This window comes from Pan paniscus, chromosome 6 (genome assembly GCF_029289425.2).
Source record: "Pan paniscus chromosome 6, NHGRI_mPanPan1-v2.0_pri, whole genome shotgun sequence".
Classification (NCBI taxonomy): Eukaryota; Metazoa; Chordata; class Mammalia; order Primates; family Hominidae; genus Pan; species Pan paniscus.
The window spans coordinates 7,947,857-7,971,532 of record NC_073255.2 but is presented as its reverse complement, the minus strand read 5'-3'; the positions used below and the strand labels follow the sequence as shown (position 1 = coordinate 7,971,532).

At 46.0% G+C, this 23,676-nt stretch overlaps 1 protein-coding gene across 6 annotated transcripts in view; it reads left to right on the top strand.

Moving 5' to 3' along the window:
- The window catches only part of CARD11 (caspase recruitment domain family member 11), a 138,517-nt gene that overhangs the window by 30,461 nt on the left and 84,380 nt on the right, over nt 1-23,676 (top strand). For 2 of the 6 annotated variants that reach the window (XM_055115698.2, XM_055115696.2), the window contains exon 1: nt 9,139-9,411. The exons of 2 other annotated variants lie outside the window; for them this stretch is intronic. The gene's annotated coding sequence lies outside the window, so the exon portion shown is untranslated. Of the gene's footprint in view, nt 1-9,138; nt 9,412-23,676 lie in introns of those variants that run through there. 2 more of the 6 variants (XM_055115695.2, XM_055115697.2) reach the window with 2 other exon arrangements.

The following is a 23,676-nucleotide window of genomic DNA, read 5'->3' as shown; positions in this document are numbered from 1 at the left end:
GGCAGCTTACAAACAACAAACATTTATTTCTTATGGTTCTGGAGGATGGGAATTCCAAGAACAAGGCATTTAGTGTCTGGTGAGGGCCTGCTTCGTCATAGACGGTGCCTTCTGGCCATGTCCTCCCATGGTGAAACAGGCAAGGGGTATCTCTAGGATATCTCTCTGGGGACTCTCTTGTAAGTGTACTAATCCCATCCCCAAGGGTTCAGCACCCCCTGACCTAACTGACTCCCAAGGGTGAGGTACTCTCCCTCATCTCCTAATACCATCTCCTTGGGATTCGGATCTCAACATAGGATTTCGGGGAGACACAATCACACAGCAGCACCCGGTGTCAGATGTGTGGTGGCGTGTGTTCATGGATATTGCCAAATTGCCCTCAAAAACTGGCCGGACCCATTTAGATTCCCCTCAAGACAGCGGGAGAGTCCTTTTTTTTCCCCTGCACCCTTGCCAAAACTGTGTATTATCCAGCTTGAAAACGTTAGCCCCTCAGATGGTGGAAACATGCTGATGATAATGATAGCAACTGCCTATGCCTACTGGCCGCCGATCCTGTCCCAGGTACTGTACCATAATGAGAGCAGAAACTGCTAGTACCAATGAGCAGTGATTGCACCATTGCACTCCAGCCTGCCTGGGTGATCAGAGTGAGACCCATCTCAAAATTAAAAATAAAAAAAATCACTTCACAGGGTTGTTGTGGGATTAAGTGAATGGATATCACTGCTCATTGCAGCCTCAACCTCCCAGTCTCAAACCATCTTCTCATCTCATTTTTTGACTTTTTTTTGCAGAGATAGGGGGTCTCACTATGTTGCCCAGGCTGGTCTTGAACTCCTGGCCTCAAGCAATCCTCTGCCTTGGCCTCCCAAAGTGCTGGGATTACAGGCATGAGCCACAGTGCCTGGTGGAGGTGAGTGAGCTCTTTTCTCACTCCTGTTTTGCAGCTCCAACTCAAGCGCAGAATGGAATCTCAATGTTCTAATTTTTTTCTTTGTTAGTGAGCCTAATTACCACTGCCATGTTCATTGGTTGTGTAAAGTTCTGTGAATTCCTGCTCAGTTTCCTTTTCTTTCCCACCACATGCCTTGTCTCTTTCTTATTGACAGTCTGCACATTAATCTCTATTTCATATATTACAGATGTTTTCCTGGACCATAACTTACGCTTTAACTTTGTCGTGCTGTTTTTCACCACATAGAAGTTGTAAATTACAATGTACGCGAAGGCATCAATCTTTTCCTAAATGACATTAGCATACCATGCCTTCTTTAGGAAGGCCTTTCCTATATGAAGGTTATCGGCGTATTTAACCGTTTTTTTTTTCTTCTAATACTTTGGAATTTATTATTTCATTTATAAGTCATTCATCTATCTGCAAATTATGCAAAGGGGCAGGTAGGAACATAATTTTTTCTGAATCGTTAGCCAATTATCCATCAGCACTTGAATTTCTACCTTGGTTTGAAATGTCACCCTAATCATACACTAAATTTGTACACTTACACTGGCTGTCTGCTAGACTTTTGTTCATTCATCTAATTATCTGTTTCTGTGCCACTGTGGCCTGTAGCCTTATAATATGTTTTAATATCTGGAGAGATGCAAGTTGACTTTGGATTTAGCCACCTTATTGCACTCTCATATTGATTCTAGCAGTTTCTGCTCTCATTATGGTTCATTTTTAAATAATTTTAAATATTCTGGTTTATAGATTAGAGGGGGTATTCTTTTGTCATTTTAAAAATTTTATTATGTCTTTGTCAGCAAATATGCCATATGCTATTTCTGCGTTTCATTATTACTTGAAATTTCCTTTGCGGCTAATCTGTGTTGAATTTTTGTAGAATTTCCATGTGTAATTGAAAAGAGTTTTTTTTCTTCTATTTGTTGGGTACAGAGTTCTGTAGCTCTATTAGAGCAAACATGCTAATTATTTGAATCATCTCTCCCTGTACTTGCCGTCCCCATCTCAGAGGACTGCAGGAAGTCTCTTTACTGTGGCAATGTCTTTACCGATTTCTTCCTGTATTTCTATCAGTTTTGCTTTACGTGCTGTGAAGCCAGATTGTGAGGCATGCAAGCATTCATGCTTAATAGCATGAAAAGTGGCCAGGCACAGTGGCTCACATCTGTAATCCCAGCACTTTGGGAAGCTGAGGCGGGAGGATCGCTTAAGCCCAGGAGTTTGAGACCGGCCTGGGCAACATAGTAAGACCCTGTCTCTACAAAAGATTAAAAAATTAGCTGGGCATGGTGGTGCACACTTGTAGTCTCAGCTACTCAGGAGCTGAGGCAGGAGGATCACTTGAGCCTGGGAGATCAAGGCTGCAGTGAGCTCTGCTGGCCCCACTGCACTCCAGCCTGGGCAACAGAGCAAGACCCTGTCTCAAAAATAGCATAAAAATCTTCCTAGTTACTTTCCATGCTTTTTTCCTCAAATTATATTAGGTTGGTGCAAAAGTAATTGTGGTTCTTACCATTATATAATGGCAAGGATTGGAATTACTTTTGCACGAACCTAATGTATTCTCATATAAGGACAGCAGGCAGATTGGATTAGGGCTCCACTTAACTCTCATTTTAGCTTAGTTACCTCTTTAGAGAACTTATCTCCAAATACAGTCACATTCTGAGCTACGGAAGGTTAGGACTTCAACTTATGCCTTCGGGGGGATGCTGTGCAGTCCACAACAGGCAACTACCATTGTTCCTTATATCCTATTTCCTCCCCTTGAAGTCTTTCTTCCTCCTTGCCGATGTACTGCTTTTGGTGATGGTTTCATTGAACGTCTATGGATGGGAAACTTTTTCAGTCCTTGCGTGTGTGAAATTTTTTTTTCTATGTTTATACTTGAAATCATTGTCGAGCTAAATATAGAATTCTAGTTTCAAAATTGTTTTTCCTTAGAATGTTAAAGATACTGTCTTCTTGGACCAGGTATTGCCAATTGATCCATCTGATTCTATAGCTTTGCAGGTAACAGATCCCTGCAAGCTTTCAAGACTTTTTCTCGCAAGCCTGGCATCTGAGACTTCAGCATCACGTGAATTGCTGTGGGTTTTTTTTTTCCCCTTCGTTCTTCCGGGCACTTTGTGCATCTTTCTGAGCTCAGGATTCATATCTTTTTTCAATTCTGGGAGCTTTTCTTCTAGAGTTTTGTTGAGTTTTTCTTCCTCTCTGTTCTTTTCATTTTCTCCTGCTAGGTCACCTGTAAGACAAACGTGGGAACTTCCGGATCTATCTCCCACATCTCTTTAACTTTTCTTTTATCCTATCCAGGCCACCCCCAATGCCTTTTTTCTCTGCATTGTGGGAGAATTCCTCAATTCCATCTTCTAAGTCAGTGATTTGGTCATGAGCTGTGTCCATTCCGTAAATTCAGTCCATCTACTGTTTGGTTTTGTTGTTGTTGTTTTGGTGATGTTTTGGGGGGTTTTTCTGGGTTTTCTTTTTTTTTGAGATGGAGTCTCAGTCTATCACCCAGGCTGGAGTGCAGTGGCGTGATCTCAGCTCACTGCAAGCTCCGCCTCCCAGGTTCACGCCCTTCTCCTGCCTCAGCCTCCCGAGTAGCTAGGATTACAGGCGCCTGCCACCACGCCCAGCTAATTTTTTGTATTTTTAGTAGAGATGGGGTTTCACTATGTTGGCCAGGATGATCTCGATCTCCTGACCTCGTGATCCGCCCGCCTCGGCCTCCCAAAGTGACGGGATTACAGGCGTGAGCCACCGCGCCCAGCGGTGATGTTTTGTTTTAATTTCTATTTGTGGAGCCAATGCTCTCTTGCGTCTTTCTGAGGACATGAAGCACGCACAATCTAATGGCTTGTTCTGCTGGCCCTGTGAACGCTTTCCTTGACCGTGCTTGGTTGTTTCTCTTACGGCATTGGCTTTCCTCCAGTGTCTAGTGTTTCCTGGGGAGAGGAGCATGTTCACCTTGGACATCCTCTCCAAATGGTCAGCTCTCACTGTATCTGTGCCTGCAGGCTTTTGGTGAGCACGAGATGATCCCTGCTGTGCTGTAGGGACTCCTTTTCTAGAATCTGAGGCTTCCTGTTCCTCCTGGGTCTCACCTGCACAGCCCAACCCTCCCCGCAAGCACCGTCGTGCCTCTCTGACCGCCAGGCCCGCAGTCTGTCTGCAGGAGGGAAGACATCTCCATGGGGTGCTGCCTGGCCATGGAATGGGGTGAGGGGAGTTTGCAGGAGGTTCAACCCGGGCAGCTGTCCCTGTCTCAGGCAGAGCTCTAACTCGTCACCCTAGAGCTATCCTTTGTATCTGGTGTCTGCGGTCTTGGAGTTGGTCTTTCCTGCAGCCTCCGGACTTGGGTTTTCTCTTTCAGCTCGATCCTGTCTGCTAGCGAGAAAATGATTTCTCATAATTTTGTATCCACTGCGTTGGGAGTGGGAGAGAAGGGAGAATTTACAGCATCTACAGTTTGCCTTCTTCGTATAATCTGCCCTTATGGTTTAAGTGTCGCTTATTACATTACCGGGTCACATTGAACATTTAGTTAATTAAAAGCCCACAGTGTTTTTCTTCCCTTTCCTTCTTTCCTTCCCTTTTTCTTTTTTTTTTTTTTTCCTTCCTGTTTTCCTTCCTCCTTTGTTATATTAACCATCTTTCCCAACTTTGTGTGACCGGCTAAAATCTGATAAAGTCGGTCCTTCCTTCCTTCCTTCCTTCCTTCCCTCCCTCCCTCCTTCCTTCCTTCCTTCCTTCACAAGCCTCTGCCATGCCAATTCTCCCCCATCCTGCCCTTGGGCAAAATTTTAAGGCAAAATTCAGCACTTTACGTTAATTTCTGTTGAATTCCATCTTGTGGTTTGGGCCCTATCTTCTTGCCTGTCAAGTCTTTTTGAATATTGATGAGTGCATTTATCATATTAACCATTTTTCCCAACTTTATGTGACCTGCAAATCTGATAAGGTTCTTCTGTATGTCATCACACACATCATTGCCAAAGGTGTTGAACAAAACAGGGTCCAGAAATGAGCTCTTTCGTCTAACCCCTTAGACATTCTCTAAGGTCTAAAATGTATTCAGCATGAAGATAACACTATTATCAATACTATTTAGGTAATGCTGTTCAACCACCTGTGCGTTCACCTATGAGGAAAACCAGTCAGTCCCAATTCTATCATCTTGTTCTCAAGGTTATCATAGAAAATTGGTCAGAAGCTAAAATCAAGATGTACAATTGTCTTCTTGTTTTCTGATTCTCTGGTGTATTGGTTTGTCTTCCAAGCTGAAGTATGAGTTTTTCAGAGGAGGGTATTGATGTCATTTCATTCAATGTTGTTTCATTATAATGTCAATGAGAAAAAAAGTTGATTCCTGGCTGGGACCACTGCCTGTGTGGAGTCTGTGAGTCTCCCTATGTCTGTGTGGGTTTTCTCTGGGTATTGCGGTTTCCTCTCGTATCCCAAAGGTGTGCATATTAGGTTCATTGGTGCGTCTACATGGCTGCAGTCTGAGTGAGTGTGGGGTTGTGAGAGATGCCCCGCGATGGTGTCCTATCCTGGGCTGGTGCCCATCTTGTGTCCTGAGCTGCTGGGATGGGCTCTGACCACCCAAGACCCTTAACTGCAATAAATGAGTAAATAATTATTTGCTATTCTTAATGAATCTTTCTGAAGCTCACATTTATTGTATGTATAGTGCACATTTATTTCCATGTTTAATACTAGAAGTGTTTTGGTCTTGAGAAGTTTGGTAGGCCAGATACAATGGCTGATGCCTGAAATCCCAGCACTTTTTGAGGCTAAGGCAGGAGGATCACTTGAGCCTGGGAGGTCAAAGCTACAGTGAGTATGCCATGATTCCAGCACCGCATTCCAGCCTGGGTAACAGAGTGAGACAGAAGAAGAAAGAAGAAAGAAGTAAAGAGGAGGAGGAGGAGGAGGAGGAAGAGGAGGAGGAAAAAGAAGAAGTTGTAGTAGTAGTTGTTGCTGTTGTTTGGCCATGTTTTTGTGAGTAGAAACTTAATTCCTGTTTGTAATCATTAGCCTATGGTAAAATTCGTTGCCTTACAGGTCATTTTGCTTAAAATTGCAGTTTCTAAGAATGAGTGGGCAATGCCGACTGAGGACTTACCGTACAGCTGTGCACATGCACTCACTGGCATGGAAACCGTTGCATTATTTGAGCTTAGAATTCCTATATTTTTTCAATTCTGAGATTTTTTTTCTAGAGTTTCTTTGAATTTCTCTTCCTCTCCATTCTTTTAATTTTCTCCATCTGTATCACCTGTAAGACAACCGTTACAACTTCTCAATCTGTCTTCCACTTAGCTTTTCTTTTATCCTGTCCAGCTCCACCCACCACCACCTTTTTCTGCTGGATTCTAGGAGAGTTCCTCAGTTTCCTCTTCTAGAATAAATCTATAGAGTGTATAAATATTAACTCACCACCCACAGTTGGAGGAGCTGTTATGGTTTTGATTTCATAGGCAGGGAAGTATCTTGATGGTTTATCGTGCTCTGGGCCAGGCCACCCTGCTGGTTGCAGTAGAGCTTGTTTGACTGTCTTGTCCCAAGCCCTCTGCACTTTCACCCACTCCCTCCCTCTTTCCAGAATTTGGGAGCAGGCTCAGAAAATGCCATGCCCTGAAATTCCACCTGATAGGAATTGAAGAGAAATGAATGAGCGATTCCCAGCAGGGATCACTTGCCCTAAAAGATGAATTGAGCCGAGTTTCTGCAGTGACTGGGTCCTTCCCACACCTCATCAGTAGACTCCAAGCCAGAATGTAACTGAATGCAAAGTGATCTCATTCATTGAGCTTATCCATCATGGATATTGGTGCCATGACTGAAGGCGGTGTTCTTGTCCAAGAGTAAGACTTGTGCATGTGCTTTTCCCCTCCACTCTCCTGGGGAGGGAATGGCCTGATGCTACCGACCAGTCCACATTCTCTGAACAGATGCATCCCCAGAGTGCACGTGAGTTCATCAGCTTCTCCAGGTTGATGGACACGTGGCCTGTGATGATGTTTCTCAAAGTGTATGCCACACAGAACACTAGTTCGTGAGTTGCTCCATGAACCAAGGGTGCCATGGTCAGATAGGCTGGGAAATGCTGCGTGCTGCACCTCCCTTGGCAAGATTCGTGTGCAAAGGATCTGAGAAGTCCTGTGATACCCAGGCTTACCAGTCCATTTGGTCACATCACACACCCCACTCCTCACTGGTTTTTTTTTGTTTTTTTTTGTTTTTTTTGGCTAAACACACTGTCTCCTAGGGACACAGTTCTGTGTAGTTAACAGGAAATATTTATTGAGTTTCTATGTGGCAGGCCCTGAACTAAGCTTTCTTTTGTATGATTTCATTTGCTCCTTAAAGCAACCCTGTGAAATTTATATATTGTCATCACTCCCATTCGACAGGTAAAGCATTCGAGGCTTGGAGAGTTCAAGCCACTTTCCCTCCTCACTCAGCCAGTAAGTGGTAGAGCCAGGTTCAAACCCAGGCCTGCCTCCCTCCAAAGTCCACTTTATCATGCTTCCCCAGAAGAAAATGGCCACTTATAATAAAAAGGTAAATTAGGGCCAGGTGCAGTGGCTCCCACCTATAATCCCAGAGCTTTGGGAGACCAAGGCAAGAGGATCACTTGAGCCCAGGTGTTCAAGGCCAGCCTAGGCAACATAACGAGACCCCATCTCTACAAAAAATAATAATAATAATAATTTTTCTTTAATTAGCCAGGCATGGTGGCAAGCTCCTGTAGTAGTAGCTACTCAGGAGGCTGAGGTGGGAGGATTGCTGGAGCCCAGGTCAAGGCTGCAGTGAGCTGTGATTGTGCCACTGCACTCCAGCTTGGGTGACAGAGCAAGACTCTGTCCCAAATAAATAAGCATTATGGTTTATGAGTCAGCCTCTTAAGCATTCAGTGACCAGAATGCAGGAGGAAATAGTAAATTCCTTGAGCTTACAAAATGGAGCCCCATATCCTGAGTGTAGGGTGACCCCACTAAGGTGTAGCCAGGTTCCTGGTCTCTTCCTAGACTCTCTCCTTACCTTCCTATGGCCAGCCTCCGTTGTCAAAAGAAATCCAGCATGCTGCTAGGCTCATTAGAGGCCTGCGTTAAGCCAGGGGCAGGGGTGCCTTCCTGTAACTCCAGCTATTTGGGAGGCTGAGGCAGAAGGATCGCTTGAGCCCCGGGGTTCAAGACCAGCCTGGGCAACACAGCAAGACTGTCTCATAAAAAACAATAATTATAATAAATTATAAATATTCATAAATTTATATTGTATATAAATTTTTATTATATTATATATTATATATTTATATTTATAAATAAATTTATATTATATTATATATAAATTATATATATTATATATAAATATTTATAATTATAAATATATAGTAAAATATATGTTAAATTTATATTTATTTTTATATATTATATATTTAAATATATATTTATTGAAATATATATTTTAATTTAAAATTATAAATATATTTTATTATATATTTATAATTTATAAATATATTTTATTATATATTTATAATTTATAAATATATTTATAAATTATAAATCTATAATATATGATATACATTATGTATAATATATAATAAAATATAAAAAATTAAAAATGTAAATATATACTTAATTATATATCATATATAACACATTTCATATAAATATATAATATATAATTGTATATTATATACAATAATGTATATTTATATGATATTACATATAATTATGTATCTATCATATATCAATAATATATATTGTTACATATATAATATATGAGAGAGATATATAGAGAGATATATATTGAGTTTCTATGTGGCAGGCTCTGAACTAAGCTTTCCTATGGATGCTATCATTTGCTCCTATATATGTGTGTGTGTGTGTGTCACACACACACACACACACACATATATATATATGAAGGCGTGTCTTAGATAGCTGCAGAAGTGACTATTGAGATTATCCAGTGTTTCCCTACCTGGGAAGGCACGTGGTATCTTCACGGTGGGCTGTGGACTTAAGAAGCTGCTGACCTCTTGGCTGGCCCAGACCTCTGTGCCATACATAGTCAGGGTCTGGTTTCTTCAGCTCACCAGAGTTCCGCATGCAGTTGGTCTGGTCTTCCAGACGTTCATGGATGCTGCCCTTAGTTCTGTGCACATCCAGCAGTTTTTCTCAGCTGCCTCCTTCCCCCTTGGCCTCTCTTGCCTGCGTGGACCTCTGCGTGGCCCCACTCTGGGTGGTCCTGGATCTCACAGTGTCCCTTTGCCCACAAATACTCCCTCGCCCAGGGACTCTGAATGTCCCATCCCAGTGGGGACCCCACATTCCGTCTCCATGGTAACCAGCAGGAAGCTGGTGATGGATGGGGGCCTGGCGTGGAGCATATTGCAGTCCTCAGATACCATCACTTCCCACAGAGTGAGTCCAGGCAGGGAAGAAATGACTGGGGGGAGCGGGGAAGAAGAGGTCGCAGCAGCACCTTCTGGCGCTGATCGGACGTGGAGGCATCATTCCCGTGCCCTTCTTGACTTCGGGTTCTTGCCAAAACCCACCAGTAAGCTGATGCTGCAATGGGGTAAGGCTAGAGAGAGGCCCTTCTGGCAAGGAATTGTTCTTAATAGGCCAGGCTGTGATGATGAGTTAGGCAGGAGACTAGCAGACCACCTTGTGCCATCTGCTGCAGTGTTCGTGGCCTCTAAATGACTGTGGGGCGTCCTTTACTGTAGAGTTAGAATCAGATCGGACTCTTCCACACAGTTGGTGGTTGTTATTGAGCTCTGGGCCAGGCACTGGGGATATAAGAGTTGCTGACATCAAATAAACTATAGAGACGAATCTCTGCAATTCAGAAGTTTTACTTGAGAAGTAAGAACAGCAATTTGGGCTGGGCACGGTGGCTCACACCTGTAATCCCAGCACTTTGTGAGGCCGAGGTGGGAGGATTGCTTGGGCCCAGGAATTTGAAACCAGCCTGGGCAACACTGTGAAACCCTATCTCTACAAAAAAAAAAAAAAAATTAGCCGCGAGTGGTGGCACACGCCTGTCGTCCTAGTTACTCAGGAGGCTGAGGTGGAAGGCTCTCTTGAGCCTGGGAGGTCAAGGCTGCAGTGAGCTATGATGGGGCCACTGCACTCCAGCCTGGGCAACAGAACAAGACCCCTCAAAAAAAACAAAGAATTACAATTTTTGACGTACACACAGACCTGGGTGGTCTTCGTTATGTCCAGAGAACAAAGGTTTGAGGTTTTATTTTTAAAACAGAAGTGTTACGTATTGTTCTTTAAGTTGACCGTCACCAGTGAAGTTTTGGGGAGCTGGCAAGCCCCGATTGGTGAGTGACAGCGGTGGGTAAAACTAACCTTACAGTCTAGCAGATTGTTTCAGTAGCTGTTAGAGAAAACTGGTTTCAGGTTACGGCTGGCAGTGTCCGCAGCCCGGGCTTGCAGAGAATTTCATTTCTGGAGCCATGTTATGTGTCCCGGGTGCTTTTTACCTCCACCCCTCCCAACTCTGTTTTAGGTGGGTGTGATAAGAATGACCCAATTTGCCAGGTGTGGTGGCTCACATCTGTAAATCCTCGCATTTTGGGAGGCCGAGTGATACGGTTTGACTCTGTGTCCCCACCCAAATCTCATGTCGAGTTGTGACTGAGTGTTGGAGGAGGGTCCTGGTGGGAGGCGACTGGATCATGGGGAGGGATGGACATCCTCCTTGCTGTTTTCCTGACAGTGAGTGAGCTCTCACCAGATCTGGTTGTTTAAAAGGATGTGGCACCTTTCCCTTCTCTCTCTCTTCCTCCCGCTCCTGACATAAATGTGCTGGCTTCCCCTTTGCCCTTCCACCATGATTATAAGTCTCCTGAGGCCTCCGCAGAAGCTTTTTGTTTGTTTGTTTGTTTTTGAGATGGAGTTTCAGTTGTTTACTGTCTGGAGTGCAATGTCACGATCTCAGCTCACTGCAACCTCCACCTCCTGGGTTCAAGCGATTCTCCTCCGTCAGTCTCCTGAGTAGCTGGTACTACAGGCCCGCACCACCACGCCCGGCTAATTTTTGTATTTTTAGTAGACAGGGTTTCACCATGTTGGCCCGGCTGGTCTCGAACTCTTGACCTCAAGTGATCCACCCGCCTCGGCCTCCCAAAGTGCTGGGATTACAGGCATGAGCCACTGTACGCAGCCTATATGTTATTTTATGTATTTAAAAACATTATTCTGAGCTGGGCACAGTGGCACACACCCATTGTTCCAGCTATTCAGGAGGCTGAGGCAGGCGGATTGCTTGAGCCTAGGAGTTTCAGACTGTAGTGTGCTGTGATCATGCCTGTGAATGGCCAGTGTACTTCAGCCTGGGCAACATAGCAAGACCCCATCTCTTAAAAACAAAAAAACACCACATTATACGGGAAGTAGTCCCAGATGAGTTCAAGAAAGATACGAAGTGCTGTCCCTGAGAAAGGGCTTCCTGTATTGGAAACACCTTGGGTGGTTCCTGCAGTGGAAGGAGTGGCCCAGCATGGGAGGCAGAGGACTGACCTACGAGGGTCCAGGTGGCCAAGGAAAGTGGCTGCCCAGAAGCCCCAGGAGTGAGGCTGCTGTTCTTGGGGCAGCCGCAGAGCAGGATGAGGATTGCCACGTTCAGTCCTCAGTGGGCCTGGAGGAACGTGAGTCGCCGTGTGTCAAATGGGGAACAGGATTGCCAGAGAGCTCTTGGATTGCAGGAGAAGGAACAGCTTCGTTAGAAGGAAGCAATTCTATTAACTCGCATGCATGTCTCTTGATGAGCTGGCCTTCTCTGCTTGAAAGCCACTGGGAGGGAGAGAAGATGGAGAAAGTTCCAAGGAACTTTCTGAAATACACAGCCCGGCAGGTGGAGGGGGTGGGAGGGATGACGAGCCATTCTTATCCCAATATAAGGGAACGCTCCATGTCAGAAAGGTGATTAAATGGATGTGAGTTTCTATTGCAGAAACAAGCCGGGGAGGCGCGTTAAGGATGGCGTGTCAACCTTCACTGTGCGTTCCCTGGTTTTATTGGTCTGTGTTATCACCTCCGCGTTACTTAAATGTAGTTTGGTGGTGTTTTTTATTACGGCCTCCCCTTTCTTTCCCCATGGCTGCCAATATTTCGTGTGGCAGCTCCTCACTCTCTTGTCACCCGTTATCTGTTACTGTCACCGCCCCGCCAGGGTGTCCTTGCAAGGGACGCTTAATGGAGCTGTCCTGGTTAAAGAAATTCAATGTGATTGAGCTGCAGCAAAGAATCAAAATCCAAGTATCTGAAAGGGATGAATAATAACTAGGTATTAAAGCATATTGGTTATTTATTATGAGCAGAAGGCTGGAAAACATTAGCATGTAAAAAGCTGTAAATTAATCACGGCTGGAGCTGGGGAACCTGAAAAAGTCACCTCTATCTTTATTAACTCTGTTTTGTTATTCCTGAGTGTAACTGAGTCCCCATTTCTGTCCTTCTGTGATAGATTTTCATCCCCAGCTGCCTTGCTGCAAGCATGAAGGGGTGAGATTTTTTAAAATATGGTTGATCTCACATCACCTGGTGCTCAGAAGAGGGCGGCAGGAGATTGAGCGTGCAGGAGCTGACTTCAGTGCAAGTCCTGGCCATTACCACTCAACAGCTGTGGCCGTGGGCACATCCCCAGACCTCTCCAGATGCTGTGTCTCCAATCTGTAAAGTGCACGTGATTCTAGAGCCTTCCTTGGGAGTTGTTCTAGGATAATGAGATACTGCCGGCCAGGCGCAGTGGCTCACACTTGTAGTCCCAGCACCTTGGGAGGCCAAGGTGGGCAGATCACTTGAGCAAGCCCAGGAGTTCGAGATCAGCCTGGGCAACATGGTGAAATCCCATCTCGACTAAAAATACAAAAAATTAGCTAGGCATGGTGGTACATGACTGTAGTCCCAGTTACTCAGGAGGCCGAGGCGGGAGGATCGCTTGAACCCAGGAGGTTGAGGCTGCAGTGAGCCATGATCACACCACTGCACTCCAGCCTGGGTGACAGAGTGAGACCCTGTCTTAAAAAAAAAAAAAGATACTGCCTTTCCATGTTTAATCCTGTGGGTAAGGGTGGTTGCTGGTAACAGACAAACAAAGGGGCCCTTGCTACTCAAAATGCTATCAGTGCTACTCAGGAGGCTGAGGCAGGAGAATTGCTCGAACCCTGGAGGCAGAGGTTGCAGTGAGCTGAGATCATACCACTGCACTCCAGCCTGGGTGACAGTGTGAGACTCTGTCTCAGGAAAAAAGAAAAAAGCAATCAGTGGCTGGGTGCAGTGGCTCATGTCTGGGATCCCAGCGCTTTGAGAGGCCAAGCAGAAGGCTTGCTTGAGGCCAGTTCAGGACCAGCCTGGGCAACAGTGAGACCTCATTTCTTCATACAAAAAAACTTAGCTGGTTGTGGTGGAGCACACCTGTAGTCCTAGCTACTTAGGAGGCTGAGACAGGAAGATCACAAGCTCAGGTGTTCAAGGCTGTGGTGAGATATGATTGCACCACTGCACTCCAGCCTGGACAAGCAAGTGAGACCCCATCTTGTTAAAAAAAAAAAAAAAGCAAAAAATCTGGGCTGGTGGCACACACCTGTAATCGCAGAACTTTGGGAGGCTGAGGCAAGAAGACTGCTTGAGCCCAGGAATTCAAATAAAGCCTCAGTAGCATAGTGACACCTCATTTCTACAAATAATTTTTTTTGAATTAGCTAGGTATGGTAGGTGTGCACCTGTAGTCCCAGCTACTCGGGTGGCTGAGGTGGGAGGGTCACTTGAACCCAGGGAGGCTGAGGCTGCAGTGAGCTATGATGGCACCACTACAGCACTCTAGCCTGAGCAACAAAGTGAGACTCTGTCCTGAGTCAAAGAAAAAAGAAAAATCACATTAAAATGCAGATTTCTAGGCCACCTGTGACCTCCTGCATTGAACAGGATCTCCAGCTGAGTCATGTAGACATTGATGTTTAAGAAGGACTGACAAAGCGTTCTGGTCCTTTTAGGGAATTTTTTGATAAACTGGAGAAAGGGCGTTACGTGTTACGATAAAACCAGGAAACTGATTCACTATTGTTGAAAGAGTGCATTGACTATTTGAGCTGAAATGCACTTTGCACCTTGAGAGTTTGTTTGGAGGTTCTAGCAGGGGAGCGCGGCTACTTGTGTACCCTTGATGGAAGACCGGTCTTCCTCTCTCGGGGATGGTCATCCTCTTTGATCGAGTACGCAGCCTCAGGAGGGACACACGTGGAGCGGTGAGGGAGGAAGGAGACACCCGCCTAGCCAACCAGATCAGCCAAATCAACTCTGGTGATCAATGGGGGTGACAGCTGTTGCAGCCAGATTGCCCTCACATCCTGAAATGCACTTTGGAAGGCTTTGAATCCTATTCCCTTTACAGACGAGGAAACTGAGGTCCGGAGAGATTAAGCATTTGCCCCAGGCCACAGAGACGGTGTTCTGGTTGTGTGTTGTGTAAAAGCCACCCCAAAACTTAATGACTTCAAACAACAACAATTTCTTGAGCTCATGGATTCTGTAGTTCAGGCAGAGCCTGGCAGAGAAAGCTTGTCTCTACTCCACGCAGGGTCAACTTGGGCAGCTCAGCTGGGGCCGCAGGATCCACTTCCCAGACAGTGCTCTCATGTGGCTGCAAAGTGCTGCCGGCTATTGGCTGGGATCTCAGCCAGGGAGGGCTGGGAACCTTGATCCTTGTCCAGGTGGCCTCTGCATGGGCTGCTTGGTGTCTGGGCTTCTTTTTTTTAGAGACAGGGTCTTGCTCTGTTGCCCAGGCTGGAGTGCAGTGGTGCAATCACGGCTCACTGCAGCCTCAACCTCCCAGGCTCAAGTGATCCCCTGCCTCAGCCTCCTAAGTAGCTGGGACTAGAGGTGTGTATCACCATACCCAGATAATTTTTTTCTTTTCTTTTCTTTTCTTTTTTTTACAGATTGGGTCTTGCTATGTTGCCCAGGCTGGTCTCAAACTCCTAAGCTCAAGTGATCCTCCCACCTCAGCCTCCCAAAGTGCTGGGATTACAGGCACGAGCCACCATGCCCAGGCATGTCTGGGCTTTAAGAGTGAGTGTCCCAGGACACAGACAATGAAAGCTATGTATATATTTTTTTTTCTTTTTTTCTTTTTTTTTTTTTGAGACAGAGTCTCACTCTGTCACCCAGACTGGAGTGTGGTGGTGTGATCTTGGCTCACTGCAACCTCCGCCTCCTGGGTTCAAGTAATTCTCCTGCCTCAGCCTCCAGAGTAGCTGGGATTACAGGCATGAGCCACCACACCCTGCTAATTTTTGTATTTTTAGTAGAGATGGGGTTTCACCATGTTGGCCACGCTTGTCTCAAACTCTTGACCTCAGGTGATCCGCCCACCTTGGCCTCCCAAAGTGCTGGGATTATAGATGTGAGCCACCACGCCCGACCAGGAAGCTGCAGTTTCTTAGAGCCTCAGTCCAGACACTGGTACAGTATCACTTCCAGCTTTTTCTGTAGGTCAAGCAGTTACAGAGCTCGGGTCCAAGGGGTGGGGACACAAGCCCCACCTAACAATGGGAAGAGTGGCAGAGAATTTGGGGGTCAGGTTTTAAAATTGCCACAGATAGACTTTAAGAGAAATGGGATCTAAACGTAGATTTTCCAGCACAGAGCTCATTCTGCCATCCCAAGTTCAACCTCCCCACTTAATCTTTCCTTGGGGGAAAGAATTAGACCCTGTCAGCTTGATTCTGCATAAAAATAAAAAGACGTCCATCTTTTCACTGTAGAATGTGAGCTGAGAGCCCAGGGCCCAGACCACCATCCTGTCCCCGGAGCCCCTGGGAGCTGCCGGGTGGGGTGTCTCAGTTCTGGGCAGCTTGTTGTTTTTTTCTCAGCACGGAGGTGGTAGCAGCCGCTGCTGTCCCTGCTGTGGGCCTGAACATCTCAGGACTGCCTCTCAGCTAAGTCAAGCCCACAAGAAGACTTAGAACTGAGCCATGCCTAGGGCCACTCACCCGCAACCACCAGCCTCCATCCTCGCCCTGCCTCCCCTGTGGGCTGAGCTGAAGGGAGTTTCAGGATGACCCCGGCTTTCCCTCTCCTAAAAAATGGTGCCCTGTCCATCTGCACCATCTGAGGTTCTCATTTGAGATTTGTTGGGGTGGGTAGGGGAGGGCAGGCATTTTTGCTTGTTGTTTGCTTTGAATCCGGCCAGCTCCAACGAGCCTTTATCGGAGCTGGGATCTGAGCTCCACACCACCTGTCCAGAGCAACATCTGCCATCCCGGACTGCGTCATCATTTGCATGCCCCCGCAAAGCAGTCTCTGAGATGAGGGTTTGAATGCAACTAGTTCATCTGGGAGTTGCCGGGGATGAGGATCTTGGGGTGGGGAAGTGGGACAGCGTCGAGGGGCAGCTGATAAAGGGAATGTTATGGAGTCTGTCACTACGGTGAATGACAGGGACTCCATCCCATAGGGAGGCTGGGCAGATGGGCAGAACTCACACCCAGGGATTCCTCCTGAGACCGAGGTGCCTGGGGGGTTATTCAACCCAAACACCCTTAATTGTTACACTCTGGGCTTGGTGGTCTAAGATAGTCCCGGAAGGACAGGTGCGGTGGCTCATGCCTGTAATCCCAGCGCTTGGGAAGCTGAGGTGGGCAGATCACTTGAGGTCAGGAGTTCAAGACCAGCCTGGCCAATACAGGGAAACCCTGTTGCTACTAAAAATATAAAAATTAGCCAGGCGTGGTAGTGCACGCCTGTAATCTCAGCTACTTGGGAGGCTGAGGCAAGAGAATTGCTTGAACCCAGGAGGTGGAGGTTGCAGTGAGCTGAGATTGTGCCACTGCACTCCAGACAGGGCAACAGAGCAAGACTCTGCCTCAAAAAAAAAACAGTTGAAAGAAAGGCCTCAGGCACAGAGCTGGGAATAGTGGCAGTAAGTCTGCTGGTGTCACTTTATTCCCTGTTTTTCTTTGTGACAAAACCAGGCAGTGGCAGCTTTGGGTGTGGGTGGGGTTGGGGGGAGCTGGCTAGAACGTCACGTCCACAGGATTAGACAGACATCTGCAGAGTGCCTTGATGACTGAGGCCCTCCTGGTGACAAGACAGGTCTGCTGGTTTCCAGGGCAAATTGCCAAGTGAAGGAGGCCAAAAAGCACAATCCCATGTGACAAGTGCGAGTCTGAAAGTTGCAGCTTGGGAGCGGTGGAGGAAGCAGGCATGGAACTGCCATGGAGTTTAGGCAACAGTGGCCCTGAGCCCTAAGGGGTGTGCCTTGTACATGGACATGATGGGAAGGGTGTTCCTGGTGCATGGAACAACATGGGCGTGTGCGCAGAGGCTGGGAAATGTGAGGTCATTCGATGTGGCCGCTGTTTGGTCTCTGTGCCTATCCCAGCGATGGTGTCACTGCACAGGGAAGAATGCAGATTCTCACCCTCTGCAACTGTTCCTCAAGCTTTAGAATTACAGCAGTTCAGAGGAAGAAATTCCAGAAAACACGTGGAGCAATTGCAAAATTGCCGGAAACGCTGTCTTAAAGGACTGTTCATTTGGGTGTTGTCAAGTCAAGCTTCCTTTCTTAAAAAAAGTCCACTTTGGTTCACACATCCCATCAGGATGGGGAGGGACAGCAGGCTTGGTTACTGTGATGGACTGAATGGTGTCCCCCAAATTCACATGTTGAAGCCCTAACTCCCAATGTGATTGTATTTGGAGATGGGGCCTTTAAGCAGGGAGTGATTGGTTTTTCTTTTTAGTTATTGTTTCTCTTTTTGGAAATTTTAGATTTTGGGGGTACATGTGCAGGTTTGTGTGTGACATAGGGACATTGCATAATGCTCAGGTTTGGAATTCTACTGAACCCATCACCCAAATAGTGAACATCAAATAGGTCGTTATATTAGTCTGTTCTCATGTTGCTAAGAAGAAATACCCAAGACTGGGTAATTTATAAAGAAAGGAGGTTTAATTGACTCACAGATCCACATGGCTGGAGAGGCGTCAGGAAACTTACAGTCATGGCAGAAGGCACCTCTTCACATGGCGGCAGGAGAGAGAATGAGTGCAAGCAGGGGAAATGCCAGATGCTTATAAACCATCAGATCTCGTGAGAACTCACTCACTGTCAGGAGAACAGCATGGTGGAAACTATCCCTGTAATTCAATTACCACCACCTGGTCCCGCCCTTGACACAAGGGGATTATTACAATTCAAGGTGAGATTTGGGTGGGGACACAGAGGCAAACCATATCAATCAGTAGTTTTTCAACCCTTGCCCACTTCCTTCCCTCCCTGATTTTGCAGACCCCAGTGTGTGTTGTTCCCATCTTTATGTCCATGTGTTCTCCTCATTCAGCTCCCACTTATAAGTGAAAACATGCAGTATTTGGTTTTCTGTTCATCTGTTAATTCACTTAGGATTATGGCCTCCAGCTGTATCCATGTTGCTACAAAGGACACGATTTTGTTCCTTTTTATGGCTGTGTGGTATTCCATGGTGTATATATGCCACATTTTCTTTATCCAATCCACCGCTGATGGGCACCTAGATTGATTCCATCTTTGCTTTGTGACTAGCACTGCCATGAACATAAGGGCGTGGGTATCTTTTTAGTACAATGATTCGTTTTCCTTTGTGTAGACACCCAGTAGTGGGATTGCTGGGTCAAATGGTAGCTCAATTTTTATTTATTTGAGGAATCTTAAGGAGGCAATTTTAAATAAGACCATGAGGGTGGGGACCTGATCCCACAGCACTGGTGTCCTTGTAAGAAGAGGAAGAGACACCAGGTTCACGTGCATGGAAGTAAAGGCCATTTGAGGACACAGCCAGGAGGTGGCCACCTGCAAGGAAGGTAGAAGAGCCTCACCAGAAACCAACCCTGCTGGCACCTTGATCTCAGACTTCCAGTGTCCAGCACTGTGAGAAAGTGAATTTCTCTTGCTTAGGCCACCCAGTCTGTGGTATTCTGTTAAGGCAGGCTGAGCAGACCAGCACTGTTACCAACAGATAACCAAACGCTTTTAACGGGGCATCTTCAAACGTTTTTGAAGACTTCTGAGCCGCTGTCTGGCAAGGCAGTCCTGTGTACAGCCCATTCCAGTTCAAGCCTCTAAATGCATCTTTTCTCATCTGTAAACGGCGCTACGTTTTGAGGCCCCCTTTTCCAGAAATGATGTACTCCACTCTCCCCAACGCACACACAGATCCCTGGAGCTTGCAACTCCTCTGTTAGGAATAGCTATTTTCACTGTTCAGAACAGGTGTTCGTAGAAAAGGTGACACCTTCAACGCAGCCAGGCACTGAAACCCTAGCGGGAGGATTTAGAGGCCACCAGCCCTGCCTTGGGGTCAGACATGCATGAGTGAATGGGGCTGGGCCAGTCCCTGCTATGTGAGCTTGGGCAGGAATCCAGGGCTCAGGGCGTGACTATGAACAGGAACGCCTGCGTCCCAGGTGAGGCGTTCCATCTGGAGAAGGCAGCTGCTCACCGTGCGTGTCGGCTCTTCGTGCCATTCCTAAAAGCAGAGTTTGATGGGACACGATTTTTTAAAATATAGGAACCGTGAGCATTTGGCGAGCTAGAAGGGAGACAGCTCCAGACAAGAGGAGGCAGGGGCGGGAGCTTTGCAGGGTGCGGCAGGGACAGGTTTACCAAGAGCCGGTTCTGCGTGAAAACCCACGGGACGTTTCCCCTGCTGAGGATCAATTATCCATCCTGCTAAAGGTTAATTATTCTGCAGAGAAAGCCACATGGCCCAGACTCCTTGGTGCAGGAAAAGCGAAGGCAATTAAAAGCAGCTCCGACCCGGATCACAGGGCCCACCTTCTGCTGCGTCCCTGGATATGAGCTTTCCTCTGGCGAGTCACCCGCCTCTCTTTCCCGTAGACTTCGCACGTGTCACGGGTGTGTTCTCAAAGCTTTTCGGGGCCTTCAAATTTAGCAATGCCTCTGGGTGGATCAGATGCCAGGGTGGGGTCACTAGAAATGCACTTTCTTCCCAAGAACCCCCAGAAATGCCTTCTCCATTCCTCCTCTGGTGGGATCATGGCCCCGCACAGACACACATCGTGCTCTTTCAAATTCTAATTCATGAGCTGCTTTCCATGGCCTGGGCCTCCATGTCCCAAACCCACACGTGGGCTGTTGAAGGCCCCTTTGAAGATCCAGGCCCTGTGCCGTATTTTCACCTTCACTGAAACTTGCCTGTACTTTGGCCAGAGCATGGACTGCAGTGGAGGAAATAATGTCTCCCAGATTTCCTGCCCACCTGGAACCTCAGAGTGTGGCCTAACTTGGAAATGGGGTCTCATGCACATGGGGTTAGTTAAGTTAAAAACAGATTATACTGGATAAGGAGGTGGGGGCTGAATCTAATGACTGGCCTCCTTATAAAAAGGAGAACGAGAGGAGAGAGACAGACACACTGGCCAGACCTGGTGGCTCACACCTGTAATCAAAACACTTTGGGAGGCCAAGATGGGAGCGTCACTTGAGCCCAGGAGTTCAAGATCAGCCTGAGAAACACAGCAAGACCCCATCTCTACCCCCCACACAAAAGTTTTTAATTAGCTGGGCATGGTGGCATGCACCTGTAGTCTCAGCTTCTCAGGAGGCTGAGGTGAGAGGATCACTTGAGCCTGGGAGGTCAAGGCTGCAATGACCCGTCTTTGTGCCATTGCACTCCAGCTGGACAACAGAGTGAGACCCTGTCTCTGAATAAATAAATATTTTTTAAAAAAGAAATAAAAAGAAGAGAGGCTGTGCAGAGATGCACAGGGAAAGCCATGTGATGACGGAGGCAGAGATTGGAGTGAGGTATCTACAAGTCAAGAAATGCCAGGGATCTTCAGAAATCACTAGAATCTGGGAAAGAGGCTTGGAAAAAACTCTCCCTCTGAGCTTCCAGAAGAAGCCCATCTGGCCGACACCCTGATTTTGGACTTCTGGCCTCCAGAACTGGGAGAGAATACATTTCCATTGTTTTAAGCTGCTAAATTTGTGATAATTTTTTACTGCAGCTCTAGGAAACAGACACAGATGTCGTCTAACTTAGCCATCCCCCATCACCTGTGTGCATGGGGATCGCAGGTGCAAACAACACCAAGGGCCCATTGGGACCTGGTTTATTCCCGGAGTATCTGCTGGAATTCTACCCCTCTCCCCAGGCCCACTGAGCTATCATTTCAGATTTCAAGGGTGTATGCTTGTGTATAGCAGCACAATTCAAAATTGCAAAAATATGGAACCAGCCCAAATGCCCATCAGTCAACATGTGGATAAAGAAACTGTGGTATATCTATACGATGGAATACTACTCAGCCATAAAAAGGCATGAATTAGTGGCATTTGCAGGGCCCTGGATGAGATTGGAGACTATTATTCTAAGTGAAGTAACTCAGGAATGGAAAACCAAACATGGTATGTTCTGGCTCATAAGTGGGAGTTAAGCTAAGAGGATGCAAAGGCATAAGAATGACACAGTGGATTTGGGGAACTTAGTGGGGAAAGGGTGGGATGGGGAGAGGGATAAAGGATTACATATTGGGTTCAGTGTATACTGCTTGGGTGATGGGTTCACCAAAATCTCACAAATCACCACTAAAGAACTTACTCATGTAACCCAATACCACCCGTACCCCCAAAAACCTATGGACATAAAAAATGAAAATTAAAAATTAAATAAAAGATTTCAGAGGTGTGAAAGCACAGTATTGTATTGGAGGGATCACTTCAGATCCATTCTCATTTCTTTTTTCCAAATTGAGATATAATTTGTATGCCGCGAAATGCACAGATCTTTAGTGCACGGTAGATAGTTCAACCGTTTTTGACGAACGTAACCCATAATCCTTCAAGATACAGAACATCTTCAGTGCTCTCAAGAGTTTCCTCATGCCCCTCCTGCTCAGTTTCCATCCTTCCCACCAGAAGCTGTTGGGACAATCACTGTTCTGATTTCTTTCACGTTGGGTAGCTTTGTCTGTCCGGGGGCTTCACATACCTGGAATCACACAGTATGTACCTTTTTGTGTCTGGTTTCTTTCACTCTGCGTGTTTTCAGATTCTTCCACGTTGTTGCATGTCTCTTTCCTGTTTATTTTTATTACCACAATTTGTTTATCCTTCCTCCTGTTGGGTAACTGGGGTGGTTTCCAGCTTGAGGCTATTATGAATGAAGTTGTTATCAGTTTAACCACACACAAGTCTTTGTGTGGACATGTTTTCATTTTCCTTGAGTAAATACATAGGGGTCCTGGGTCCTAGAACCCTAGGTATTTTCTAAGTCATCAGAATAGGTATATATTTAATTTACCAAACCATTTTCTAAAGTGGTTGTCCTATTTTACACCCTCACCAGCTATGTATGAGAGTTCCAGGCCAGGCATGGTGGCTTATGCCTGTAATCCCAGCACTTTCTGAGAGGCCGAGGCAGGAGGATTGCCTGAGCTCAGCCTGGGCCAACATGGTGAAACCCTGTCTCTACAAAAAATACAAAAATTAGCTGGGTGTTGTGATGTGTGCCTGTAATCCCAGCTACTTGGGAGGCTGAGGCAGGAAGATCGCTTGAGCCAAGAGTCTGAGGCTGCAGTGAACTATGATTGCACCACTGCACTCCAGCCTGGACAACACAGCACAACCCTGTCTCAAAAAAAATAAATAAATAAAAACAAAAAAACAAACAAACAACAACAAAAAAAAAAACACCAAAAACCAATATTAAGGAATCTTCCAATCAATGAACATGATATATCTCTCTGTTTGACTTAGGGCTTTCTTAATTTTTCTTAGCAATGCTTTGTAGTTCTTGGTGCAGACACTTTACAAAGCTTTCCTTATCTTAAATCCTACGTGTGTTATGTTTCTGGATATTAGGGTTTTTGGCTTTTGTATATTGACTTTCTGTGGCTTTGCTAATTTAGCAAATAATTATTAATCATTGTTAATTGAATATTAATTCTAGCAGATTTTTCTGTAGATTACTTTGGATTTCTTTTAGACAATCATGTTTTCTGCAAATAATGGCAGGTTTACCTCTTCCTTTCCAGTCTTCGTCCTTTTTATTTTCTGTCTTATTGGATTAACTAGAAACTTCAACACAATGTTGAATAGAAGTGGTCAGTGTGAATATCCTTGCCTTGGTCCCAGTCTTTGGGGAACAGTCCCTTCTATTCTAATTTGTGGAAGTTTTTAATATGAATGGATGCTGAAATTTGCCCAATGACTTTTCTGCATAGATTGAAGTAATCAGATGATTTTTCCCTTCTTTATTCTCTTAATATGGTGATGCACATTGGTTGATTTATTTTTTTTTCTTTGAGATGGAGTCTCGCTCTGTTGCCTAGGCTGGAGTGCAGTGGCACAATCTTGGCTCACTGCAACCACTGCCTCCCAGATTCAAGCAATTCTCCTGCCTCAGCCTCCTGAGTAGCTGGGATTACAGGGGCCCGCCACCACGCCTGGCTAATTTTTGTACTTTTAGTAGATGCAGGGGGTTTCACCGTGTTGGTCAGGCTGGTCTCGAACTCCTGACCTCTGCCTGCCTCAGCCTCCCAAAGTGCTGGGATTACAGGCATGAGCCACTGTGCCTGGCCACATTGGTAGATTTTTTAATGTTGAATGGACTAGCATTTCTGGAATAAATCTCACTTGCTCATGATGTGTCATCCTCTCTCTAT